This window comes from Hirundo rustica, chromosome 5 (genome assembly GCF_015227805.2).
Source record: "Hirundo rustica isolate bHirRus1 chromosome 5, bHirRus1.pri.v3, whole genome shotgun sequence".
Taxonomy (NCBI): domain Eukaryota; kingdom Metazoa; phylum Chordata; class Aves; order Passeriformes; family Hirundinidae; genus Hirundo; species Hirundo rustica.
In genome coordinates this window covers 60,265,273-60,289,527 of record NC_053454.1, presented here as the reverse complement: position 1 = coordinate 60,289,527, position 24,255 = coordinate 60,265,273, and the positions used below count along the sequence as shown (strand labels likewise).

At 49.5% G+C, this 24,255-nt stretch overlaps 1 long non-coding RNA gene across 1 annotated transcript; it reads left to right on the top strand.

Moving 5' to 3' along the window:
• Positions 1–1,868: 1,868 nt before the first annotated feature.
• LOC131378569 (uncharacterized) lies at positions 1,869–3,027 on the top strand. The gene is made up of 3 exons (XR_009207894.1): positions 1,869–1,981; positions 2,168–2,248; positions 2,894–3,027. It is a non-coding gene; the product is annotated as an uncharacterized LOC131378569 (long non-coding RNA).
• The last annotated feature ends 21,228 nt before the right edge of the window (positions 3,028–24,255 follow it).

Sequence of the window (24,255 nt, the reverse complement as noted above, 5' to 3'; positions counted from 1 at the left end):
TTTGGAAATTGACCAAGGTGGTGTTAGAAAAACCCTTGTGCAGCCATGATTCTTCTCCCCTAAAAGGAGTTCCAGTGTGTTATATTTTCTGTTTTCAACCAGAACCTCTCAATCTGAGCTGGACTGGTCAGGACTTCAGGTGAACTTTCAAGACCTGAGTGAATTTTTTGTCCTTTTTTCTTTTTTCCTGTTAGAGGGAAGAAAAGGGGGATACTCCCAGGAAGAAAAAGGAATGAGAGTAAAACCAACAAAATAATTCCAGCTTTCAGGAAGCCAAGGGTCCAATAAACTGAAGTGAGTATGCAGCGGAGGGATGTGAGAAAGATGTGTAAATCTAAGTCTCACTCCAGAAGGGTGAGACAAAGAACTGTATCTCCTGCCCTGACACTCGAGAGTTTCCTTCTGACATGCTGTGCCTTGTGCACCTTCAGCTGCTGCTGGAAGGCAGCAGTGCAGAAAGCAGCTCTGTAGGTGTAGGTGGGTGAGGGTAGGGAGCCTTTCCCTCCTGACATCCTCTGGAAGCACAGAGGCGCTGGGGCTGGTGTTTGGCTGGGGGAAGGGATGTTCCAATTGTGGTAGGAATGGAAGAGCTTTAATTCTGGAGTTGCTCCCTCCCTTTTCCTCAGGGAAAAGGAGCAGCTGTGTTAGTCCTGTGCTGGCTTTTGGAGTGGCAAGGGTAGGAGGTGTTTTTGGGCAGAGAGGGCTCTGGATCAGGTTGGGGATGGTGCTGTGCTCTGTGTCCAGTCATCCTCTGTGCCAAGGCAGAGCAGCTGGAGAGCACGTGTGCAGGGAGTAGGGACCAAAGCACAGGAACAGTGGGTGCTGCTGAAAGAGGGGAGAGCACTGCGCCATGCACAGCAGAGTCAGGCAAGAAGTGCAGCCTCACAGCTGAGCCTTCTCACTGGGTTTAACTTCATCTCCTGCTCTTCTGGTGCTGCAGTCCATGGGCTGGGATTCACTGCTTGGTGTGTTCTTGGAACCTTGGAGAAGCTGACTAAAAACGGTGGAAATGAGCAGTGGTGAAACAAGCTTGAGAGGTGTTTGGTGCTGCTTCTGGCTGCCAGAGTTCCCTGCTCCTCCTGATTTCAGATGATCAGAAATCTGCTGGGCCACTCAGTTATTGAATGTGCCAGTCTCTGCCAGTTAAAAGTCTCTCTCCTTGAAGCCTCTCAGCCTTTGTAAGGTTGTCCTGTGGAGACACTGGCAAGATTTGGTGCAGGATGTAGCCAGGTTTTTAAGAAATGCCTACATGACATGTGCATCCTAGTCATGAATTTGCTTCTCTTGTCCAGAGCATCGGAAGCTGCATTCCAAAGCCAGAGGAAAAATGTGGTGCTGCCACCGCTGCCGGCCATGACTGCTGCACAACGTGCGCCAAACTGGACCACGACAGCCACCAGAGACCCAGGAGCGAGACCGACGGCCCAGAGCTGCCTGCCGTGGATAACCCTGCCAGGAACCAGGATCCTCAGAACCCAGGGGTGCTGTGTGATTCTCTTCAGAAACATCCTCACAGATAAGTGACCATTTCTGTTTGTAGGCCCCTGTGAATACCACACTGCTGTAAAAGGAGTGTGTTTATGGAAATAAAGGGTGGTTTGGCTAAAAATAAGAAACAAGAAACCTGTGGGTGTGGCTGTAACCTGGGCCTAAGGTTTTAGAGAATGCTTACAAAATTGCTGACCCCTGCCGCTTTGAATTTCCTGGTTATAAAATTGGATTTCCCTGGCTGTTTATTAAAATTTGGTTGCTTAGAGCTGGCTCAGGGTGTGGGGTCTAGGATGTTGGAGGGCAGGCAGGGCTGTGATTTATGCCAGACTGTGCACATTGTATTAGCTGCCTTCTAACTGCTTGCTTTTTCCTCATCATTTTCCTGCTGCCAGCCCTCACTGCACTCTCAGCCACTGAGCCAGGAAACCTGCCGCTGAATTTCTCCGTGCTTGGGAAAGGCTGAGAAGTACAAAGCATTGTGAGCTGCCAGGTGAGAAGCCAAGGTTCCATTTCATTATTGGAGAGATTGCTGGGGAAGAAGACCAGAGGGGAACAGCCTTGGGAATAGAACAGGCCTGGGACAAAGGAACATTTTCTCTGGAAACTTCAGAGATCCTGGATTTGGAATTGCTTGAGGCATCTCTCTCTGACCAGCTTTCTCTCTGTGTATTTTCAGGGATCTGCAGGGGACGAGAAGAATCCTTTTCCAGAGGCTTCTGCTGCAAATGAAGACAAGACAAGACCTCAGCTTTGAAGAGTGAGTGTTTGTTTTACAGCCCTGCCTGTAGCTTCTGAAGACACCAAAGAGGGCTGGCCCTGCACCCATCCCAGTTCCTGCTTCCTCATGAGCACTTCTTTTGGGAGCAAGGAGAGGGAGAGATGGGGGAGAGCTGCCCTGTCAGGGGAGCTCCTGCTAAGGAGCTCGGCTGCAGCTGAGCAGCACTGGAAATTTTGAGTCCTTGCTGGGCCTTTGACCAGTACTGGCCAGCAGAAATTCCTGGAGTTGCTGCTACTATTTTTTATTGTACAGTTCAGTCCTTACAAATGTTGTGTTGTCCTGTGGTGCAGGCAGTGGGGAATACTCAAAAGCTGTAACCTGCCATCCCACGGGGCCTTTGCAGTGTCATTTTCCATAAACCACAAAGGTTTGTGACCCCACTGGGCAAAGGGATGCACTGCCATGATCTGCTGGCAAAGCTGCAAACAAAAGAAGCACAATGTGCCTGGCAGAGGGGCTGGAAGGCTGCAAGAATCCTGACCCTAAAGAGGCAGCAGCTGAAATTGAAAAGGCTTTGCAGGTCCTCTGGGAGTAAAGTCACTGCAGTCATTGACTGTCCTCTGCCAGGTGTGGCTGTTGCATGGATCCCACCAAATGTTTTCTCTCTCCCTCCATCTGTTCCAGAGCCTTCTGCTGAACAAAGACAAGCGACGTGACCAGGAGCCTGGCGGACCTGAAACAGATTTTCCAATGTCCCAGCCTGGAACCCAAGTGCCTTAACTGGGTGTCCAGGATGTAAATAGTTCCAAGTTCTCTGTGGTTTTGAAGAGTTACAAACAGTTTTGTTTTGTTTTTATGTTGTTGTTCAGTGCAAAGCACTTGCAAAGTTTTTGTTTGTTTGTTGTAAATACAGTTTTAAGTTCTTTTTGTTACCTTTGGAAAACTTGGTGGTTTTTGAGGGTAATGCTCTTCTGCCTTGCAGAAGGAGAGATGGGGTTGGGAGGGTGGTACCTGCCATGGAAATGAAACTGTGGAGAGAAGGATGGTATCCCAAACTAGGAGTGATTACAAGAGCGAATGATCTCCCTTTTCCACATCATTCCATGCTACAGGAACAGCTTAACCAGGGACTGAAATAAAGTTACTCTTGGCCACGGTTTTGTGGCTGCTCCAGTTGCCTGCCTGTGCCGACGCACACAGCCACATTTCCCAACAGTCCTTTGGATAGTGCCGTGAACAAAGGCAAGAGTCCCACGGAAGTTCCTCCTGAAGGGGAAAAGCAATAATTCTTGTCTCGGAGGTCCCTGCATGTGGGGTGTCTGCCCGTATCTGTCACCCGCAGCCTTTCCCAAGGCCGGGCTGCAGAAACGCTCGGGGTTAACAAGCGCTGACAGAGGTTGTGGCAGCCAAGGCTGCCCTCCAGCGTGGCTTCTTTGAACTCCACTCGCCAATGGCTTCCTTTTCGGGGTTGATAAACGCCTTCCGATGGCAGGGACTCTGTGACTCAATCTAACTGCCAGAAAATCTTTTTAAAATCCTCACAAACCATTACTTACCTTTTACTAAAATTACATCGAAAATAGAAAAGAATGTGTAAATAAAGGAGTATTGCTTTTAAAATTTATATTTGATTTGCTGATTTGTGTAGTCATTTTTAAAAAGCTCTACAGACCTGCTGGAACAGCTTTAACAGGAATCTCTTCAGTGAACCTTGTGAGAGAAAATGCACTGCTTTCTGCCCTATACTGAGCATTCAAACTATGATCTACCACAACTCACACAAAAATATGGTGAGATTAGCAACAGACAGAAGCATTTTCCCTGGGCAAAACCTCCATAGATCCTTAAAACACCATCAAGAAAAATCAGAATGTTTTCAGACTATTATCCCAGCAGATTTCTGATAGTCCTTATAGTATAGAAAAGAATAAAATTCTTTCAAGTCAAAACACCCTCCAGCACCCTCAAAGCCGTTCACCTGTAACCATGCAATTCTTCCCACAAAAAAACCACCATGCAGGTATACACAAATCCCTCAATCATGTCCAGAAATATCTGGGGACCTTTCAGGCATAGCTGATTTAATTTATTAATTTAGTCCTCTTTCCTCCATAATTGATCTAGAATTTGCTGTGGAATTTCAATCCAGAATTGCAGTCAAAGACAGCATCAATACAACATTGAGTGTGCATGCTCAAGTAGTTCCAAGCAACAAGTGGCAGAAAGGTGAATTTAGCCACATTTTCTCTGTCTTCACTCCCAGGTAAAAGCCATAGGACAAGAGGAAATAGCCTCAAGTTGTGCTGGGAAGGACAGGGGATTTTTCCATGAAAGGCGTTCAGGTTTCTTCTCTCCCCAGAGCCCTGTAACCTCCGTGCACTGTGCCACAGGGAACATGCCAAGGAGCCTGGAAATGCCCTGGGTTTAGGGAAAAGGCAGACAATGGGCACGTTCTGTGTCCCATGCACTTGCCAAGGCACACGGGGCTGCAGGGCCACGCCCTGTGCCAGGCGGCATTTGGTGTCCCGCAGGTGCCCTCAGCCCCAGGCTGGCAGGGTTCCAGGCCCAGGGCAGCTGCCCCCGGCCCCTTTCCCGGCAGCGCTCCCGGCTCCACGGCTCCCACAGGCCTTGTCCAGAGCCAGACGCCGCCGGCAGCTTTCCCCCTTTGGCCAGGCACGTCTCTGGACACGGCCCAGCCTCGTAGTGTGGCCCCAAACCTGAGCCCAGGATTCCAGATGCCCCCGCAGCAGCGCCCAGCACAGGTCAAAGCATCATAAAATATGCTGAGCTGGAAGTGATCTACAGGGATTGATACTAAAGGACAACCCAAAGGTCTCACAGTGATGTTGAAACATTAGGAGCAGCAGAAGGAAAGAAGACATTGTTCATATCAGAGAATCAAATAACCTGAATCAATAAAATTGAATGAAGAAACGGATTAGCGTGCAAAAAACCTCGTATATTTCATATTGCTTCCCATCACTTAAAACATTTGACTCCCTGTGGTTGGTCTATTGCATTTGTAAGTTTCCTTTTCCAGACCAGAAATGAAAAAGTTCATTCAAAAATATGCCCAAGACATCCCCACCACTGGGCATGACCAAGGCCATCAAATGATGGCAGTAATCCCTCTGGGATAAAACATTCAGGAGGAGGGGAAAGGGAGTGGCCCAGATATCAGCCAGAGAAGAGAACTTGGTGGCAAGAGAGAACCTCAGGGAAATTGCCCCCAGGATGGAGGCCAGAGCTCCTCAGGACACTCGTCTGGCACAAAATGCAACAGCCAGAAGCCTCCTGTGCACACCAAGGACACCTTTTATTCGAGGACTGCAAGGCCGGGAGGAAACACCCCTCAATTCTCCCCGGAACTCCAGCATTCAGCATGGGAAAATGAGACACGGGAGCTTATGCCCTTTAAGACAAAACCGTACCTTTAAAGAGGATGAAGTAGAAAACGTTGTAGTAAAACCAAAGGCGATGTGGAGCGAGATGCAAGCTGTGCTTTTATTCCCAGCGAGTACAGCAGTCGGTGCCCACGGAGCCATGGGGTCGGGTGGGAAGCAGGCTGGGCAGTAGGACGGTGTGTGCGAGCAAGGCCTTTGGCAGTGCCAGTCCCTCAGGCCTCCCTCAGCGGCTCCTTCTCAGCTGCCGGGCAGGGCCCGGGGGCTCGCTGGCACAGGGCCGCGCTGGCCCCCGCCCTGGGGCCAGCCCGAGCGCCGCTGCTATGGGGCAGGGCCGGGTTCCCGCAGGGCAGCGGGGGCCGCGGGCACGGGGCGAACTCCGGCAGGGTTCGGCGCCCTCCGAGCCCCGCGGCACGCGGAGCCCGGCCCGGCCGTGCCCGGGACGCTCCGTTGGCAGCGGCCCCGCCCGGGGCAGAACCGGCCTCGGGCAGCGCCCGCGGGCTGCAGCGGCACGGAGCGCAGCGCAGCGGCTCCGCTCGGCAGCGGCGCCGGCACGCAGAGCCTCGTGGAGCGCCTCTCCTGCCCCAGGGGAGGCATTCCTGGCCCGCAAGGCCGCCTTGTGCCAGGTAATTCTGCGCTTGGCTGCTGCCAGGGGCCCAGCGGGCCGGCCACGGCTGTCCCTGCCGCCTTCCAGCGCTGCCCGGGCACAGCGACAGCTCCAAAGCCAGGCTCCTGCCCCTGCCTCTGCCGGCTGCCAGCACTTTGCTGGGAAAGAGTCACTGACCAGGGAAATTGCCTTCTGCCTGATGCAAATAGTACCGATTGGCACAAAGCCAAGCTGAAGCGGCACCAATTAATGTCAGCTGGAGGAGGCAAGGTTGCAGGAGGGCTGGCTGCTGGTCCAGCTTTAATCCCAAGTGTTTCTGAGGAGCAGGAGAGGCAGGCAATCCCTGGCAAAGGAGGGTGCCACGGGAAGCACCAAGGCCCCTCGGTTGTGCCCCATGTGCTGCCAAAAGGAGCCAGCGGTGAGAAGGAGAGGGATGAGGGCAGAGGCAGCAGATGTGTGCCAGGGACAACTCTGGCCTTTTCCTGCAGCAGGTGTTCCAGCTGGGGCTGGGATTGGCCCGTTGGGAGTGGGAGCAGCTGCCCGGGGCCGCTCTTACAGTTGAACTGTCACAGCCAGGGACTGCAGAGGGAGGTGGCAAAGCCCGTGTGGAAACACCCACACGCCAAAGTGAAGCCACAGCTATGGAGCTGTTATTTTTCCAATTTTCAGAATCAAGGCCGTTATGACGACCATGACCTTGTCTATATATAACTGTATATCATATGTATATAAGCACATTGGCCAGCAGAATATTTGAATCCTTCAAGGCCAGGTTGGACAGGCCTTTGAGAAACCTGGTCTAGTGAAAAGTGTCCCTGTCCCTGGCAGATGGGCAGAATGTGGTGACAATCTAAGGCCCCTTCCAACCTAAGACATTCTATGGTTCTGTGGTTTTAGGGTGCTGCAGTTCTACAAATCCAGTGTGTTCCCAGAATGTACGTCGAGTTGTCCATCCAATACCCGAATGTATGCAAAACACCAAGCTTTGTCCATAAAAATATCATGGGAGGTTTAGTGATAGCAAATTTAAAGGAAAAGCTCTTGAGATGGGGACACAAGATTTAGGTTTCCAATCAGCTTCCTTGTTCCATTAGTGCAGCTCTGTGCCTGTGGCTGGATGGGGAAGGCAGGAAGAAGAGCAATGAGATATGTCCTGCTAAGGGCTGCCGAACTGAGCCTGGCCACATACAGCACTGTCAAAAGCTTGTAAGAATTCACATCGAGGTCATTTGTGTTATGATTATAATGAGGCTGGTGCAATTTCGCTGTATAAAAAACAGATCCCATTTGGTGAGCCTGAATCTCTGGTGGCCAGAAGGATTCCCATCAAGCTCCCAGTGCTGTTCCCCCTTTGCTTTGTAATTGTAACAGGTTCTAGTTAAATTTCATTTACTCCTTCCTGCCTGGGGATGGAATGGTTTATAACACTTGGGCACCTGCTTTCCTCTCCACAGTGAGGAAAGCAAAGCTTGGTTCAGAAGTTCTGCACACAGCTGTGTTCAGTGGCACATGCTGGTTGCCAGAGCGTTTGTGCCTTGTGGGAATTGTGTCACACAACCCCAAATCCATGGGGCGTCAGTGTGGGAGAAAACCCGGCCTTGCCAAGGACAAGTGCAGAAGTTTTTGGCTGTTCCGTGAAATCTAGATTTTCCTGCTGGCCACCTGTGTGTGCTTTGTGGCCATGCTGAGGAGAACCTGGTGACAGAGCAGGCTTCCCTGCCACGCTCTTTATTCACACGTGTGAACTCTCCCAAGTCATGCCAATGCCAGGACCATTCAACAAAAGTTGGAAGAAAGTTGGAATGACTTGTCCCTGTATGCACTTCCTGCTTCTCCCACCTTTGTTGATCTTGAAATTAAAGTGGGCATCTGGCTCTTTAAAGGCACTTTATTTTCCACCCACCATGATGGTTTTCATGACTGTGAGGATGGAACAAAGATGCCGTGTTTGTTTGCTTCCAGATGTGTCCTCTGAGCTTAGTGTGAGTGTCTGTTCTTGGGCCTCCCAGCTGCAGGGGGAGGTGGGCTCTGGCAGGATTCCCCTCTGGAGTGGCCCCTGTCTCTCTGTGATGGCAGAATGGTTCCCTGCTGGTCCCTTCCCTGGTGTTAAAGCCATGGGCTCGAGCTCAGCTGCTTCAGCTCTTCCCGCAAGTGTCTGTGCTCCTGTTTCTCCCCAGTTGTTCTAAGTGGGCTGCTTCACAGGACTTCACACAAGGCTCCTGTAGCCTCCTCCCCAGTGCTAAATCATTCTGCTCCCTTTGGTGTGTGAGATGAATCTCACAAATGAAAATGTAAATGTTCTGAGTCCTACTTCCACCTGTTTGAGATAGTTTACTTCTGCTAAGGGGATCTCGTTACCTTTTAAACTAGAGCTGGTTATTTTATAGTTGTTTTCTTTTCCCCTCCTTTTCTTTCCTTCCTCTTTCCACAAATGCTGCCATTCATGTGAGGTCCATTTGGTTGTCTAAAGGCAGAGATCTTAGGGCACATTCATACTTAAAATTGAACCAAATATCCTGGAGCCTGTAGCAGCGGCCTGGTTTGTCATGTTCTTGGCCAGATCTGGAGTTAAGAGCTGACCTGGAATGCAGCAGCACTGCTGGGAAAGGGCAGAATGGATCTCTTGGCTCTCCCATTCCCCGCTACGTGTGATCCCCATGTTTGGATTGTCGATGTTCAGGAGCACTGCAGTGACTCCCAGTTGGGCACTCCAGGCTGGGAGTGTAGCAAGTCCCTGGAGGTCTTGACCCCAGCTTTGGGCAGGACCTGGTGCAGATGGTGAATATCTGTTTGTTCTCTTCCAGAGAAGCTGCCTCAGTCTGAGGCTTCGTCATGGAACCGACAGACAAGCAGCGCAGCGACAATAGGTAGGAATTAATTTGATGTAATCAGATTGGCTTCCCAAGTGCTCTGATGAACGTTGAGATGGTTTAGAAAAAGAATCCCCCCCCCTCCAATGCAAGAATCAGAGTCCCTGAGTGGGAGAAGGAAAGTAAGGATTGTCCTGTGAGTGAGAGTGGCCTCAGGGCACGTTGGTATTTTCAGAGCTTCTGGTACAGACCCAAGCCTGGATGATGGTGTGGGTCAGGGCAGGTTCTCTGCTGAACTTTCTGAAGCCAATCTCTTATTCCTGGAGCCAGGGCACTCCTTTGTGCAGGAAATGGGAGTTTGGGGTGCTTTGGGCCTTGGAGTATTTTGCTGTTTCAGTCTGTAACCAAGCAGTAGCGGATTTTTGGAGTGGGTGCAAGTTTTTCCATCTTGTGAACCATGCTTGAAGATGATGAGGACTGTACTGATGTTTCCGGGCAGACATTCATTTTCCTCTGCCTCTTTGAAGAGTTAGGGTGTTTGGGTTTTCCTGGGGACTCCACAAGTCTGGCTTGCAGCAAGTACAGCACTATTTTTAACTCTCCAATCCTGAGCTGTTTGTCCCCTGGTGAGGGAGGGGCTGGCACTGTGGAGTCCCCCTGCTCCAAGGCTCCCAGGTGCTGGTGGTGTTGACAGCAGACTCTTCTGCTCTGAATTAGGAATGTCATCCTATGCAAACCCCCTGATGTACTGTAAATAACAGCCCCTCGGTATGAGATGAGGCAGCTGTGCCTCTGCTCTAGGGATGATTCAGCTTTCAGGAGCTGATTATTGGTGTGGTATTGGAGCAAGTGTCACTGCTGGGGCAGACAAGGCTGTCTCCTGGCAATCTGGGTCTCTTGGGAAGTTGGATGGGTGAAGAAGAGCACAGGGATTGTATGTAGAGAGCAGAGTGTGCAGTAGAGTAGAAAGAGATACCTGCATCCACTGTGCCGGCACGCTTTTCCTTCCCCAGTGTCCACAATTATCAGAGCCAGAGTTTCCCTCATTTGTCAGTTGTCTTTCACAGAGCAGGGACAGTTGAAAGGATCTGGTGTTCCATGATGGGACACAGCTTTATTGGGGTTTGGATGTAGGGCTGCTGGGATTGAGTACGTGCCTGTGTGGATGAGGAGGAAGAGCAGGATTTGACCTGGTGTTTTCTGAATATCTGAGATCTCCTTGTTACTTGCATTTATGGGGTTGCTTTAAATGCAGTGACATGACATAGTTCAGTGTTTGAAACTGGCAATAACCCTCAAGACAGAGGAAGCTCTTTCAGCCAGGAGTAGCAATCCCTGAGAAGGATGTGTGCTGTCGTCCCGTGTGTCTCTTGGCTGTGGGGCACAGCACACGCTGGACAGAAGCGATCTGTCCACTGTCAGCATCCTGTGGATTTCAACATGGCTTTGCTCCTGGACACGTGCCCTTGTGGGAAAGGCCCAGTTTGTGCAGGCAGTATGAACAGGGGTTCAAGTGTTAACTCTCCTTTCTCTGTGTCTTTCTGAAAGCTGGAGCAACAACAGAGAGTTGCTGCGCCTTCTGGAGCAAGAGAGGAGGAGGAGGCAGGCAGCTCCAGAAGAGAAATATCCACTGTGGGAGCAGACTCCCCTCTTTGCCAAACCCTACAAGGTAATGGGAGTGTGGTGCAGGCTGGAAGGAGAGGAGGAAGGAGGCTTGGGGTGGGAGAGGAGAGCTGTGTCTTCTGCATGGACTGTGGCAGACTTGAGCCCAATCCCTGCAAACACAGCATCTTCCCATCCGCTCCACTGAGCCTGCCCAAGTTCCCTTGTGGGGATGCACGGAGATTCCATGAAGATCCTGAGCCGTGTCTCTTGCTGGGCTGGATCTCCTGCTTGGGGTGTTTGTGCCATTTCCCGCTCTCTGTTCTTCTGCTGCAGACCGATAAAGAAGATGAGCTGTCGCGGCGCATGAAGAACTTGCTGGGTGATGTGGGCTCCAAGGTGCTCCTGAGCCACGAGTCCCCTGGGAATCCCGTCTGGATTCCAGAGAAGCCCAAACCCAAGTCCCACAGCAGCAGTCATAGGCCGGCCTCCAGCAAAACAAACCCCTATGCAGACATCTGGAGAGAATCCTCACCTGAATCTCTGGACCTCACTCCAAACGCTGAGCAGACCTACGATGACAGTGATGAAGGTCACTCAAAGCAGAGGTCAGAAGTCAAAGCTGCACCGTCCAAAATCCTTCCTGGGCCTGTCAAGGTGAGTGCAATTGTTGGGGCTCTCTGTTGCTGGCAGTCCCTCAAGGCCCAGGGAGCAGCACACGGGCCCTGCCTGGCTCGTGGCTCAGCCTCCCCAGAGCTCAAAGGCACTTGGTTCCCAGGGCATTGAAGACAAAGCTTAGCTGCTTCCAAGCAAAATTCCATAAAGGAAGAACAATGCACAAACATATTAACATAATAAAAATAGCAGAAATGTTAAGTAGTAGTAGTAGTAGTAGTAGTAGTAGTAGTAGTTGTTTAAGAACAGAAACAGTGTTTCCTGACTGCCAGGTTCCAAAGGGAACACAGACATTTTTATCAGAGGAGGAGGAAGTGACTGTGGGGATTTCAGCTGGTTTTCTACCTGGCCTCCATTATTAACTCCCCTTCAGAGGAGCCTTTTGATCCTGAGCAGCATTTCATTATTAAGGGATTTGCATGACACTTGTAGAGCTGTTGGTAAGCAAATGCTGGCTGAGTGCAGGCTTGTTTGCTATGCATGAGTAAAACACCCCAAGAAACTCACACTGCTTCCCTCCTTCTTGTTTCAGCCCATCCTGCACGTTTATGTTCAGTCCATTGAAGGAATATTGAAGGTGGGTGCTCTTCAATACCAGATGTCCACGGGGAAGCCTCTACAAATCCATGAGGAGGTGGATCCCCCTGACTCTGGGAAGGGTGAAACTCCCTCTGTGTCCATCAGCAAAACTCCTGAGAGCTGCTTCTCTCCCTCTCTTTCCAGGAAATGTGCAGCTCACTGCCACCTCTCCTGTCACCTCTTCAGTCGCCTCCTCGAACTGAGACTTCCAAACTCCCACTGCAGGCAAAGGTAACGCAGCCCATTTTTGCCAGGGCTTCTGATAAATGACAGGAGATCTTCCTGCTGAGCACAAGTTCAGTCTTGGCAGAAGGATCCTGCCTGGAGGCCAGCCTGAGTTCCCTGACCATAAACAGTGTTGTGAGTTAGGAACCAAGCACAAACTGCACAATGGGTTGGGTTGCATTATATCAAGGCTGTTTTTTATGACCTCAATGCAACCAGGAGTCTGATTTTGTGTGAATGGCAAATATTCCTGTTTCTTGAAAACTGGCCTAGGAGAATTAGGAACTCTTATTTCTAACTGGGTTTGTTTGTTTTTTGTTTTTTGGTTTTTTTTTTAAACTCTTGAGGCTCGATGCACAAGTACATGCAGAGGAAGCCTGTGGCTTTGCAGGCAAGGCTCAGGAGCTTCAACAGCAACTTAGGGAAAGGGCAGTTCCATAAAGGGAGCAGAGTGCAGGAACATGTTTATTTAAAATGAATGATAATTAGAATAATGATGATGATAACAATCATAGTAATAAAGAGTAGGAGTAGTAGCAGTAGTTTAGAAACGGGAACAGTTTTCCCTGACTGCCAGTTTCCAAAGGGTGGACAGACATCTCGAAAAAGGAGGAGTTGACAGTGGTGGCTTCAGCTCTCTCCATGCCTGGTCTCCATCATTAACCCTCCTTCAGATGGGCCTTTTCACCCTTACTCTCCCCTTATTTTCAATACACTTGCAAGATATTTATAGAGCTGTTGGTAATCAAAGGTTTGATGAGTACCTGCCCATCAGTAAATATCCCAAACAAACTCTCTTGTGTTTCCCTCGTCCTTGTTTCAGGCAAAGAAGCCCAATGAGGAGCCCTTGATTGAAGACATTTTGAGGGTGAGTGCTCTTAATTAGAAGCTCTCTGAGTTTGCTCATGTTTTGCAAACATTAAGGAAATGGCTGGGGACAGAAAACATTTGGAGAGCTGCTTCTCTCCCTCTCTTTCCAGGAAATGAGCAGCTCACGGCCACCTTTCCCCTCAACTCTCCTGACGCATCCGAGAGCAGAGACTTCCAAACTCCCACTGGCACCAAAGGTAATGCAGCCCATTTTGGCCAGGGCTTCTGATCAATGACAAGAGATCTTTCTGCTGAGCACAAGTTCAGCTCAGCTGTTTGGCAGCTCTTAGAATGCTCTAAAAATATTTATTCAGAAATGCACGTGCCCCTAACGTGCCAATAACACAGTTTTTGGTGTCAGTAGATGTCTTGTTGAGATACGTGCTAAGCTGCTTTGTCCTTTAATTGTAGGAATCCCAAGCTGTTGGATCTGCAGCACAGAAGCAGAGTAAGTAGAAATGCAAAGAAACCCCAGTTCTTTGTGTGCTGACAGGTAATTTTGTGTGTTAGGTGTGGTACACACCATCAAGTGTTCACACTGATTAAATCAGCGTGATTTCCTCTGCTTTGCTGAGCAGAAATGAATTTAGGAATGGCTTCAGAAAGTGTAAACAATCATTACCCAGAACTCAAGGTAGCAGTTCAGCAGAGGACAACCAGTATTTAGTTAGGAAACCCCCATCTGGAGGGAGGAACAATTTTGATGGCAAACCCCTCCTGGAAGAAAGTGGCTCTCTAATCTGGTGCTTAGAGACCACAGGGTAAAATACGCCACAAGTGAGGCAGAGAAATGCAACCTTTTCATTTTTGCTTTCCAGAACAGGCTGGAGCAGCTTCAAAGACGTTGCTGAGTTCTCAGGCAAGAAAATTGTAAGTACCCAGAGCCTGTTCCCATCTCTGCTGGGCAGTTACTTAAAGGAACTGGAATGCACAAAAATTTGGGTTCTCAGGCAGATTTTTCTCAGGAACCTTCAGTGAAGGGAATTTTCACCAGCAGAAAAATTATTATTATGTCATGATGGTCTCATGAATGCTAAGGGATACCACCTGAATCTGATTATTCCTGGAAATGGTTTTGAAGCCTGGGTAGATGAGTAAAGCTACAGCTACAAAACCTACACAAATCTGGCAGTGAAACTTGAAAGTCATCTCCTGTGCCCAAGGAAAACTTTCCTAAGAAGTGTTGCTATGATTTTATTTTCATTTAAAAATACACACCAAGAAATATAATATTTCAGATGGATGTTCTAAAAACCTCACTTTATATGCTAATCGCGTAGCTAGCTGCAGAGCAGGGTGAAAATGAATTTCCATGGCTTATTGGGATTGTGTCTGTTTGTCCGGCTGGGTGTGAGTTGGAGGTTTGATTATTTCCAGGGTTTTTTTATTCTGGTGCTTTGCATTTCCAGTCTGGCAAAGTATTCCTGTGGCCTTCTCCCTTCTGTTCTCCAGCCCAGGTTTCAGTTTTAGTTTGGCACGTTGCCATGCCAGTGGAATAAGGAAGTAAGCTTCCCCCCCTGCTGCTTCCTAATTCTGTCTCCCGGTGGCCTTGCAGAGCTCTCCAGTGGCAGCAGCGCAGGAGGGTGGCACCAGCCCAGCGCAGGAGGTGCGAGTCGGGGAGCACCAGGGACTGCCACAGCTCCTCAGCACTCTGTGACAGAGGCATCAGCTCCAGTGACAGTGAGGAGGACGACCTTCCAAGGGTGCTGGTCCTGCCAGCACGTGAGGTGAATACAGGGAGCATGGAGAGGCTGCTGGCACAGCCCCCTGCCCACTGCAGGGCGGGGCTGTTAGCAAGGAAGCAGATGTTGTGCTTCTCCTCGGGTACCAAATTCTGCCTGGTTTGTCCTGCAAATACTGATGTGTGAGAGCCCTCTCACTGCAGTGAAGGCTGAGCTATTTGCCACGGACTGGATTGTATGGTTTTTATGCAGCACATATCCAGGCATGGTGCTCGAGGAGCAAGTTAGTGCACGTGGCCTGTTTGATTAGAGTCAGTTCTTCCCTGGCCAAAGCCCAGACTGTCCAACCTCTGGGCAAGAGTCCCTGGGCCCTGGGGAGCTGTGCTAGGACAGAAGGAGCCCACAAAGGCATCAGCCTTGAATCCTTCTTCTCTCTTTTTGTTGGCAGCCTAAGCCATCAACTTCTAGAAAATGGCACCTTGACAACCTGGTGACCCAGACAAAGCAAGGAGCAGTGCCAAGAGAGGGTCCCAGGGACACTGGCTGTGGGAATGGACGTGAGGAGAGGAAAAAGCCAGAGCTGGGCATCAGCAGCAATTCCTGCCAGCAGCACTCCAAGGCAAGGGAGCCTCCTCACAAGATCTGTGGCCACCCAGACAAGAAATCTGAGAAATTCTTTTGCCCAGTGGCCAGAAATTCGGAGAAGAGCTCTGGCAAAGGGCCCACGACTTCTCAAACAAGCTGTGGCCAAGAGACCAAGAATCCTCACAAGAACTTTGGCCAAGGGTCCAAGGATTTCCACAAGAGCTCTGGCCAGGAGACAAAGGATTTTCACAAGAGCTCTGGCAAAGTAGTGAGGGATTCTCAGGAGAGCTCTAGACAAGTAGCCAAATATCCTGAGAAGAGCTCTGGACAGGTGACGCAACAGTTTAGAAAGAGCCCTGGACACCTGGCCAAGGAGATTCACAAGATAAATGGCAAAAAGGGCAACAATTTCCACAAGAGCTGTGGCCAGGTGAGCAAGGATTCTGACCAGAGCTTTTGCCAAGTGAAGGATTCTCAGAAGAGCAGTGGCCAGATGTCCAAGGCTCCTCAGGACGCTCATCTTCAATCTAAACAGAGCTGCCTGAAGCCTCCTGTGCTCACCAAAGAGGCCGTGCCCAGGAACACTGCAGGCATCAAAAGGCCCGGTGAGCCCCTGGTGCACAATGAATCCAAGCGAGTGTGGAATGTGGAGATCAATCCTGGTCCTTGGCAGGTCACAGACCAGTCCTGCAAGGACCAGCTGAAAGACAAGAAAACAGTGATGCCAAAAGCCACAGCCAGTGCAGACCTGAAGCTGGAACTTCACGAGCCCTCTGAGAAGACAAAGGACAAGGGCTCCCACCAGGCCAATGCCAGAGGCTTTTTGGACCCCAGGCTCCCGGGAGATGCTCAGAGACGTGACACTCTCATCCCCAGTGGCCACAGACCTGGGGATGTGCACCAGGAGAAGGTGCCCTTACCTCCAGAGGAGGAGAAATTGTTCTTGGCTGCAGTGAAGCCAGACTTGAAGAGGAAAGCCATGAGGAGTCCTGAGGAGTCCCCTGGAAAGAAGAAGGTGAGAGGGGCAGGGGGAGGTGGGTTTGGAAATTGACCAAGGTGGTGTTAGAAAAACCCTTGTGCAGCCATGATTCTTCTCCCCTAAAAGGAGTTCCAGTGTGTTTTATTTTCTGTTTTCGACCAGAACCTCTCAATCTGAGCTGGACTGGTCGGGACTTCAGGTGAACTTTCAAGACCTGAGTGAATTTTTTGTCCTTTTTTCTTTTTTCCTGTTAGAGGGAAGAAAAGGGGGATACTCCCAGGAAGAAAAAGGAATGAAAGTAAAACCAACAAAATAATTCCAGCTTTCAGGAAGCCAAGGGTCCAATAAACTGAAGTGAGTATGCAGCGGAGGGATGTGAGAAAGATGTGTAAATCTAAGTCTCACTCCAGAAGGGTGAGACAAAGAACTGTATCTCCTGCCCTGACACTCGAGAGTTTCCTTCTGACATGCTGTGCCTTGTGCACCTTCAGCTGCTGCTGGAAGGCAGCAGTGCAGAAAGCAGCTCTGTAGGTGTAGGTGGGTGAGGGTAGGGAGCCTTTCCCTCCTGACATCCTCTGGAAGCACAGAGGCGCTGGGGCTGGTGTTTGGCTGGGGGAAGGGATGTTCCAATTGTGGTAGGAATGGAAGAGCTTTAATTCTGGAGTTGCTCCCTCCCTTTTCCTCAGGGAAAAGGAGCAGCTGTGTTAGTCCTGTGCTGGCTTTTGGAGTGGCAAGGGTAGGAGGTGTTTTTGGGCAGAGAGGGCTCTGGATCAGGTTGGGGATGGTGCTGTGCTCTGTGTCCAGTCATCCTCTGTGCCAAGGCAGAGCAGCTGGAGAGCACGTGTGCAGGGATGGGGGACCAAAGCACGGGAACAGTGGGTGCTGCTGAAAGGGGGGAGAGCACTGCGCCATGCACAGCAGAGTCAGGCAAGAAGTGCAGCCTCACAGCTGAGCCTTGTCACTGGGTTTAACTTCATCTCCTGCTCTTCTGGTGCTGCAGTCCATGGGCTGGGATTCACTGCTTGGTGTGTTCTTGGAACCTTGGAGAAGCTGACTGAAAACGGTGGAAATGAGCAGTGGTGAAACAAGCTTGAGAGCTGTTAGGTGCTGCTTCTGGCTGCCAGAGTTCCCTGCTCCTCCTGATTTCAGATGATCAGAAATCTGCTGGGCCACTCAGTTATTGAATGTGCCAGTCTCTGCCAGTTAAAAGTCTCTCTCCTTGAAGCCTCTCAGCCTTTGTAATGTTGTCCTGTGGAGACACTGGCAAGATTTGGTGCAGGATGTAGCCAGGTTTTTAAGAAATGCCTACATGACATGTGCATCCTAGTCATGAATTTGCTTCTCTTGTCCAGAGCATCGGAAGCTGCATTCCAAAGCCAGAGGAAAAATGTGGTGCTGCCACCGCTGCCGGCCATGACTGCTGCACAACGTGCGCCAAACTGGACCACGACAGCCACCAGAGACCCAGGAGCGAGACCGACGGCCCAGAGCTGCCTGCCGTGGATAACCCTGCCAGGAACCAGGATCCTCAGAACCCAGGGGTGCTGTGTGATTCTCTTCAGAAACATCCTCACAGATAAGTGACCATTTCTGTTTGTAGGCCCCTGTGAATACCACACTGCTGTAAAAGGAGTGTGTTTATGGAAATAAAGGGTGGTTTGGCTAAAAATAAGAAACAAGAAACCTGTGGGTGTGGCTGCAACCTGGGCCTAAGGATTTAGAGGATGCTTACAAAATTGCTGACCCTTGCAACTTTGAATTTCCTGGTTATAAAATTGGATTTCCCTGGCTGTTTATTAAAATTTGGTTGCTTAGAGCTGGCTCAGGGTGGGGGGTCTAGGATGTTGGGGGGCAGGCAGGGCTGTGATTTATGCCAGACTGTGCACATTGTATTAGCTGCCTTCTAACTGCTTGCTTTTTCCTGATCATTTTCCTGCTGCCAGCCCTCACTGCACTCTCAGCCACGGAGCCAGGAAACCTGCCGCTGAATTTCTCCGGGCTTGGGAAAGGCTGAGAGGTACAAAGCATTGTGAGCTGCCAGGTGAGAAGCCAAGGTTCCATTTCATTATTGGAGAGATTGCTGGGGAAGAAGACCAGAGGGGAACAGCCTTGGGAATAGAATAGGCCTGGGACAAAGGAACATTTTCTCTGGAAATTTCGGAAATCCTGGATTTGGAATTGCTTGAGGCATCTCTCTCTGACCAGCTTTCTCTCTGTGTATTTTCAGGGATCTGCAGGGGACGAGAAGAATCCTTTTCCAGAGGCTTCTGCTGCAAAAGAAGACAAGACAAGACCTCAACTTTGAAGAGTGAGTGTTTGTTTTACAGCCCTGCCTGTAGTTTCTGAAGACACCAAAGAGGGCTGGCCCTGCACCCATCCCAGTTTCCGCTTCCTCATGAGCACTTCTTTCGGGAGCAAGGAGAGGGAGAGATGGGGGAGAGCTGCCCTGTCAGGGGAGCTCCTGCTAAGGAGCTTGGCTGCAGCTGAGCAGCACTGGAAATTTTGAGTCCTTGCTGGGCCTTTGACCAGTACTGGCCAGCAGAAATTCCTGGAGTTGCTGCTACTATTTTTTATTGTACAGTTCAGTCCTTACAAATGTTGTGTTGTCCTGTGGTGCAGGCAGTGGGGAATACTCAAAAGGTGTAGCCTGCCATCCCACGGGGCCTTTGCAGTGTCATTTTCCATAAACCACAAAGGTTTGTGACCCCGCTTGGCAAAGGGATGCACTGCCATGATCTGCTGGCAAAGCTGCAAACAAAAGAAGCACGATGTGCCTGGCAGAGGGGCTGGAAGGCTGCAAGAATCCTGACCCTAAAGAGGCAGCAGCTGAAATTGAAAAGGCTTTGCAGGTCCTCTTGGAGTAAAGTCACTGCAGTCATTGACTGTCCTCTGCCAGGTGTGGCTGTTGCATGGATCCCACCAAATGTTTTCTCTCTCCCTCCATCTGTTCCAGAGCCTTCTGCTGAAGAAAGACAAGCGACGTGACCAGGAGCCCGGCGGACCTGAAACAGAATTTCCAATGTCCCAGCCTGGAACCCAAGTGCCTTAACTGGGTGTCCAGGATGTAAATAGTTCCAAGTTCTCTGTTGTTTTGAAGAGTTACAAACAGTTTTGTTTTGTTTTTATGTTGTTGTTCAGTGCAAAGCACTTGCAAAGTTTTGGTTTGTTTGTTGTAAATACAGTTTTAAGTTCTTTTTGTTACCTTTGGAAAACTTTGTGGTTTTTGAGAGTAATGCTCTTCTGCCTTGCAGAAGGAGAGATGGGGTTGGTACCTGCCTGTAAAATGACCAAATGGAATGCATTGTCTGAATGGTCTGAAGTGCTGATAGTCTACAAACATGTCTATTATGAATAACTAACGGGAGTATTCATACCTATTGCTGACAATGAAATCTGCACTCAGACTGTGTTTCTGAAGGTCTTGCTCAGTTCCTGCCTTGCCAGACTCAAGTTTGGGTGGCAAAATGACACCAAGTAGTGGTTTGAGACAGTTTTGCCTGTCTCCTGTGCCAGATTGATGGCACTCACAGGGAGGATTCATCCTTGGTCTGCTTTTTGGCATTTGGGTTGGTGAGGGTGGAAAACTGCAATGGGTACCTGGGATTGCTTGGATATTGTTGAGTCTGAGAGCTTCCATGGAGAGGAATGTCTTCTGATAAAGGAGGGATTAAGTGGCTGAATATGGAACAGAAGGCACATTTTGCATTTGGATATTTGCTTGCTCACTTGCTCACTGCTTGTCTCAGTGAGAGGCCAAGAGCAGAATTTGGTACCAAATAGGTGTCTTGCCTGTGAGAGGACTTGGGCTCCCTCTCAGCCACACTCTAAAATGGGCCCAGTGACTCAGAAACCTGCCAAGGGAACCTAAAAGGGAATAATTAGCTGTTTGCAAGCACTTTTCCCTTGCCACACCAACAGTGGAGGCAGCATCCACAGCGCTGGTATGTTCAGTTGACACCCTTCTCTACCCAAAGATTCCTGGAAATTAATCTTGCAGTGTGGCTCAAGGAGTTATTTTTCTACAGAAGTCACGCTTCTCTGAAAAAAAAGAAAAACCCCAAACCCTCCGCATCCTGCAGTCACCTTTCAGTTGACTTTGATGGGCTTTGGATCAATGTTATTTATACAAGATATTCAGAGTCAAGTTCAAAACACTGTTGTACAAAAAGTTTTATTTGCAAAAGTAGTTTCATTGTGCCTCAAAGACAGCTGAGCAGCATCCTTACTACAGCTGTATTCCCTCATATTCCCCCACAGTCCACTGTATTTCAATATGAAAGCAAGTTATGTGTAATGGTCCTAAGACAGTCAATAAAACACAGATGCTTGATATCAGCAAGAGATTCTGGAATCTTCATTTATCACCACGCTAGTGCAGTGTGTTGACACCCTTCTCTCTACCCAGAGATTTCCTGCTGTGTGACAGCAGCATCCTGCCATCCTCACATCCGATGGTGTGCCTGCCTTAGCCCTCTGCTGCTGTCACATCCCTTCCCTGTCTCTGACAGACCTGTGGGAATGTGCAGAGACGCATGGTATCCCAAAATAATAACTGGGCTTACAATAAGGAATTATTTCCCTTTTCCACATAATTTCATGATGTAGGAACAGGTCTGCACGTGTTTAGCAGTACTCCCTTTGTAAAATACCTCCTTGTGGGTTTGAGGCTCAAGAAAATGAACAGTAAATAAATACCAGCAAAATGCCTGCATTTCCAGAAGGGGTTTTTGTAGGAAGGGCTCCTGCCTGGAGTCATTCTGCCTTCTGGCCCTGCAGGACCACTGGGATCATGGCTGGGTCTTCCTGCATCTTTAAGGGACTGGACTTGTATGTTCACTTTATTAAAAGCCTTAGTGCATTTAGAGGGATAAGCTGCCCTAATGGAAGGTCCACATTCCCCCTCCCCATTTCACATATCAAACCTTTTTTACTTCTCATCCCTGGAGTTGTTCCTGCCCGTAGCAGGAGGGTTGGAACTAAACCATCTTTAATGTCCCTTTCAACCCAAGCCATTCTATGATTCTATGAAATAATAGAAATTTTTAAAAAATCCATTGAATTTCAACCTTGAGCCAGGTCAGGGGCCGGCAAAGGGTAGGAAAGATGCTCCCTGTTTCCACTTGGACCTATTCTGGGACATAAACAAGATGACTGTTTTACCTGTTCATTTTGTCTGCCAGCTTTGACCTTCTATCAGTGAGGAGAACTTTAATTAAGGGCAGTAACTCACCTTCTGCTCAAAAACAGTGACTGGTGGGTGTGAATCAGCGCCACAGACGTGCAGAGGGGTGACTTTTACCCCGATGCCAAGGGGCTGGAGATAGCAGTGCCCTGCTGGGACTTCAGCAGGGCTGTGCTGGCTGCTCCTGTGGCCATGGGCTTTACAGAGCTCTGTGTGGATTTGCAGTTTCCCCCAGCACCTGAGTTAGGCGTGCTGATTTGCACTCTCCTGTTTTCTTTCTTGGAAAATGCATGCAGGGCAAGATAATACACGAGCAATTCTTGGCCAGTGTTAAGTCTTGCCTCTCAAGCAAACGTTTCTCCTGCTGCTACTCCCAAGAACAGCCAGAGCTGCACAGTTCCCTGCTTAGAGTATAGTTGCATTAAAACGCCACAAAGTGGCAGCAACTCCAGCCTCGCAGACCGAGCCAAGGCGGAATTACAAATGCAAGTTTCATCTCCTGGCTGGCTGTGCTTCATTTGCTACCAGTTCCAGTAGAGAAAACGTGCAAAGCTTTAGAAAACAAATACAGGTGTGGTAAAAGCAGCCAGCAAAAAAATTTAAGCGGAGTATCTGGGACAGAGTACTTGGGTTTGCAAAACTGCACTGCAGTGAGGCTGAAAATAGTTCCAAAATAGTTTAGGTTCAGCCTAAATTAAGGACAGAAAGCCCCATTTGACTCTGGGAACAATTTAGAGTTAAGAATTTCCTAGTAATTTGTTTAATTAAGCTTGAATGGGCTAATTGGCTGGATTTTTATCACCTGTTGACAGCTTGTTTGTGAAATAAATTCGGGTCTCATTTGATGTGGGAGCCACAGTCCCATCCCACGGGATCCTGTAGCTGTCCCAGCAGGCAGCGCAGACACAGCAAGCGAGGTGTTGCTTCTTGTTCCCATCCTAGTTTGGGACAATTAGGTTGGGCTGGAGTTGGGAAACCCTGCAGTCAGTGTTGCATTCTGAACACCTTGATTTTATCTTTGACAAGCCTTCATTTACTCAGGAGTTTCCCTGGGTTGGTGGGGCCTGACCCCATTCCTCAGTGATTGCTCTTTGTAGATTTTTTTTGCTTCTTGATGTGCGTTTCGTGTAAGCTCGCTTCCAACCCCTAGAAGAGATGGAAACACTCCACAATGAAAATGCTGTTGCAAGTTGGGGTAAGGACACAGAGCTGAGGTCCTGCAGCCAGGACACAGGAAGGCATGCTGATTTTAAGTGACTGCACACAAAAAGTTCATGGCAGCGAAACGATCTCATAGAACCTGGCTCCTCAATAGCCTTAGAACTGCTGGATTGCTGAATGCAGTGAGAAGAGGCCGCTCACCCAAGTGCTGGTTTCAGAATCTGCTGCCGGCCCTGCTGTTATTTAATTACCTTCCCACCTCTGTATGAGTTTTGCCCGATCACAGGCAAGATTTCCTTGGTTCTGATGAATAAACTGTTCCTGACATGTTCGGTCTGCCCTATGGGCATAGAATGTTAACCCTACAAGGGTTACCAATGCTGACACTGCAGTAACTCCCCCCAAATCCCGCCGCATCTGAAAGATCCTGGAGACAGGCAGGGCGTCCCTCCCGGCTGGGATCATTGCTGCCTCCTGCTGCTTCTCCCGTGCAGCATCCCGAGGCCACTGGTGGATGCCTGGTGCTTGTGTTGATAAACACACGGTGCGAGCAGAGCTCTCTGCCAGGACGGGCCCGGTTTTCTGCAGGGCTGCATCCCCCTCTGCAGGCAGGCATTTCTAGTTGAAATCATTTTCCCAGCCGGTGTTCAGACAGGAGGGGAGTCTGCAGTCTTTCTGATAGGAGTGCACACGTGTTATCTGGTTTACATTTTATAATATGCAAGTATCGTGTGTTTTGCCTTCTAAAATTTTCTGAGTATTTTAGCAGGATGTCAAATCCAAGGAGTTTTGCTGCCAGCATGGCTCTATTAGAAATGAGATTCTGTTGGGAAAGAGGAGTATTAAATAGTATTTGAAGCTGAGAAAAGTATAACCAAATGGACCACAATCCCCTTTGAACATAAATAAAGATGTGGGGCCTCCTGCCACTGTGTGGCTGCTCTGTTCTTCAGCATGGCGTGGGGGGGGATATTCCTTTGTCATCACTGTCCCCTTGCCAGGACAGGTGTTGAATCACAACAGCTTTATGTGCAGGTAGGTCACTGCAGTTTGTCACCACAGCAATTCTGTGTTTTTATTTCTTGTTATACTCTGTCATCATTAGCGCATTTCCAGCAACAGTGATTCTAAAACCAGTTCTGTACAAAACATATTTAGCTGTGGTGCCATCCAAGATTAACAGTGTGGGACACCACTGTTCTGGGAACAGGGCTGTTCCTTGTAAACCTGCTTTGCAGTTTTCTTGCCAGTCCTTAGGAATACACCTCCAGAGCCCTGATCATGAGTGTTGGGGCGGGGGTGTGCATTGAAATAGAAATGAGATGCCTGTTTTAGGATCCTGTTCAGAGCTAGTACCATGTGACTTCCAGCTCTTCCCACACAGCAGAGAATCCAAGAGCTTTTGCTGTAACCTGATTTCCCTGCTGAACACTTTCCCTTTGGTGCCTGGCAGGTGCTGTGGTCAGTGTGGTCCAGGCACGTGAGTCACCCACAGGCTGCACCCACGGGTGTCACACATTCCCACCAAGGGGAGAAATGGATCAGCTGGCAACCTGCACTGCCGGGCTACCTGGTCTCACAGTCGGGGCCATTTGGTAGAAAAGTCTGGGGTTTCGTTAGCCAGGACATCCATTTGGTCCCAGAGAGGGAAGCTTTATGACTCCTTTCCACCCCTCAGAGCCAGGTCA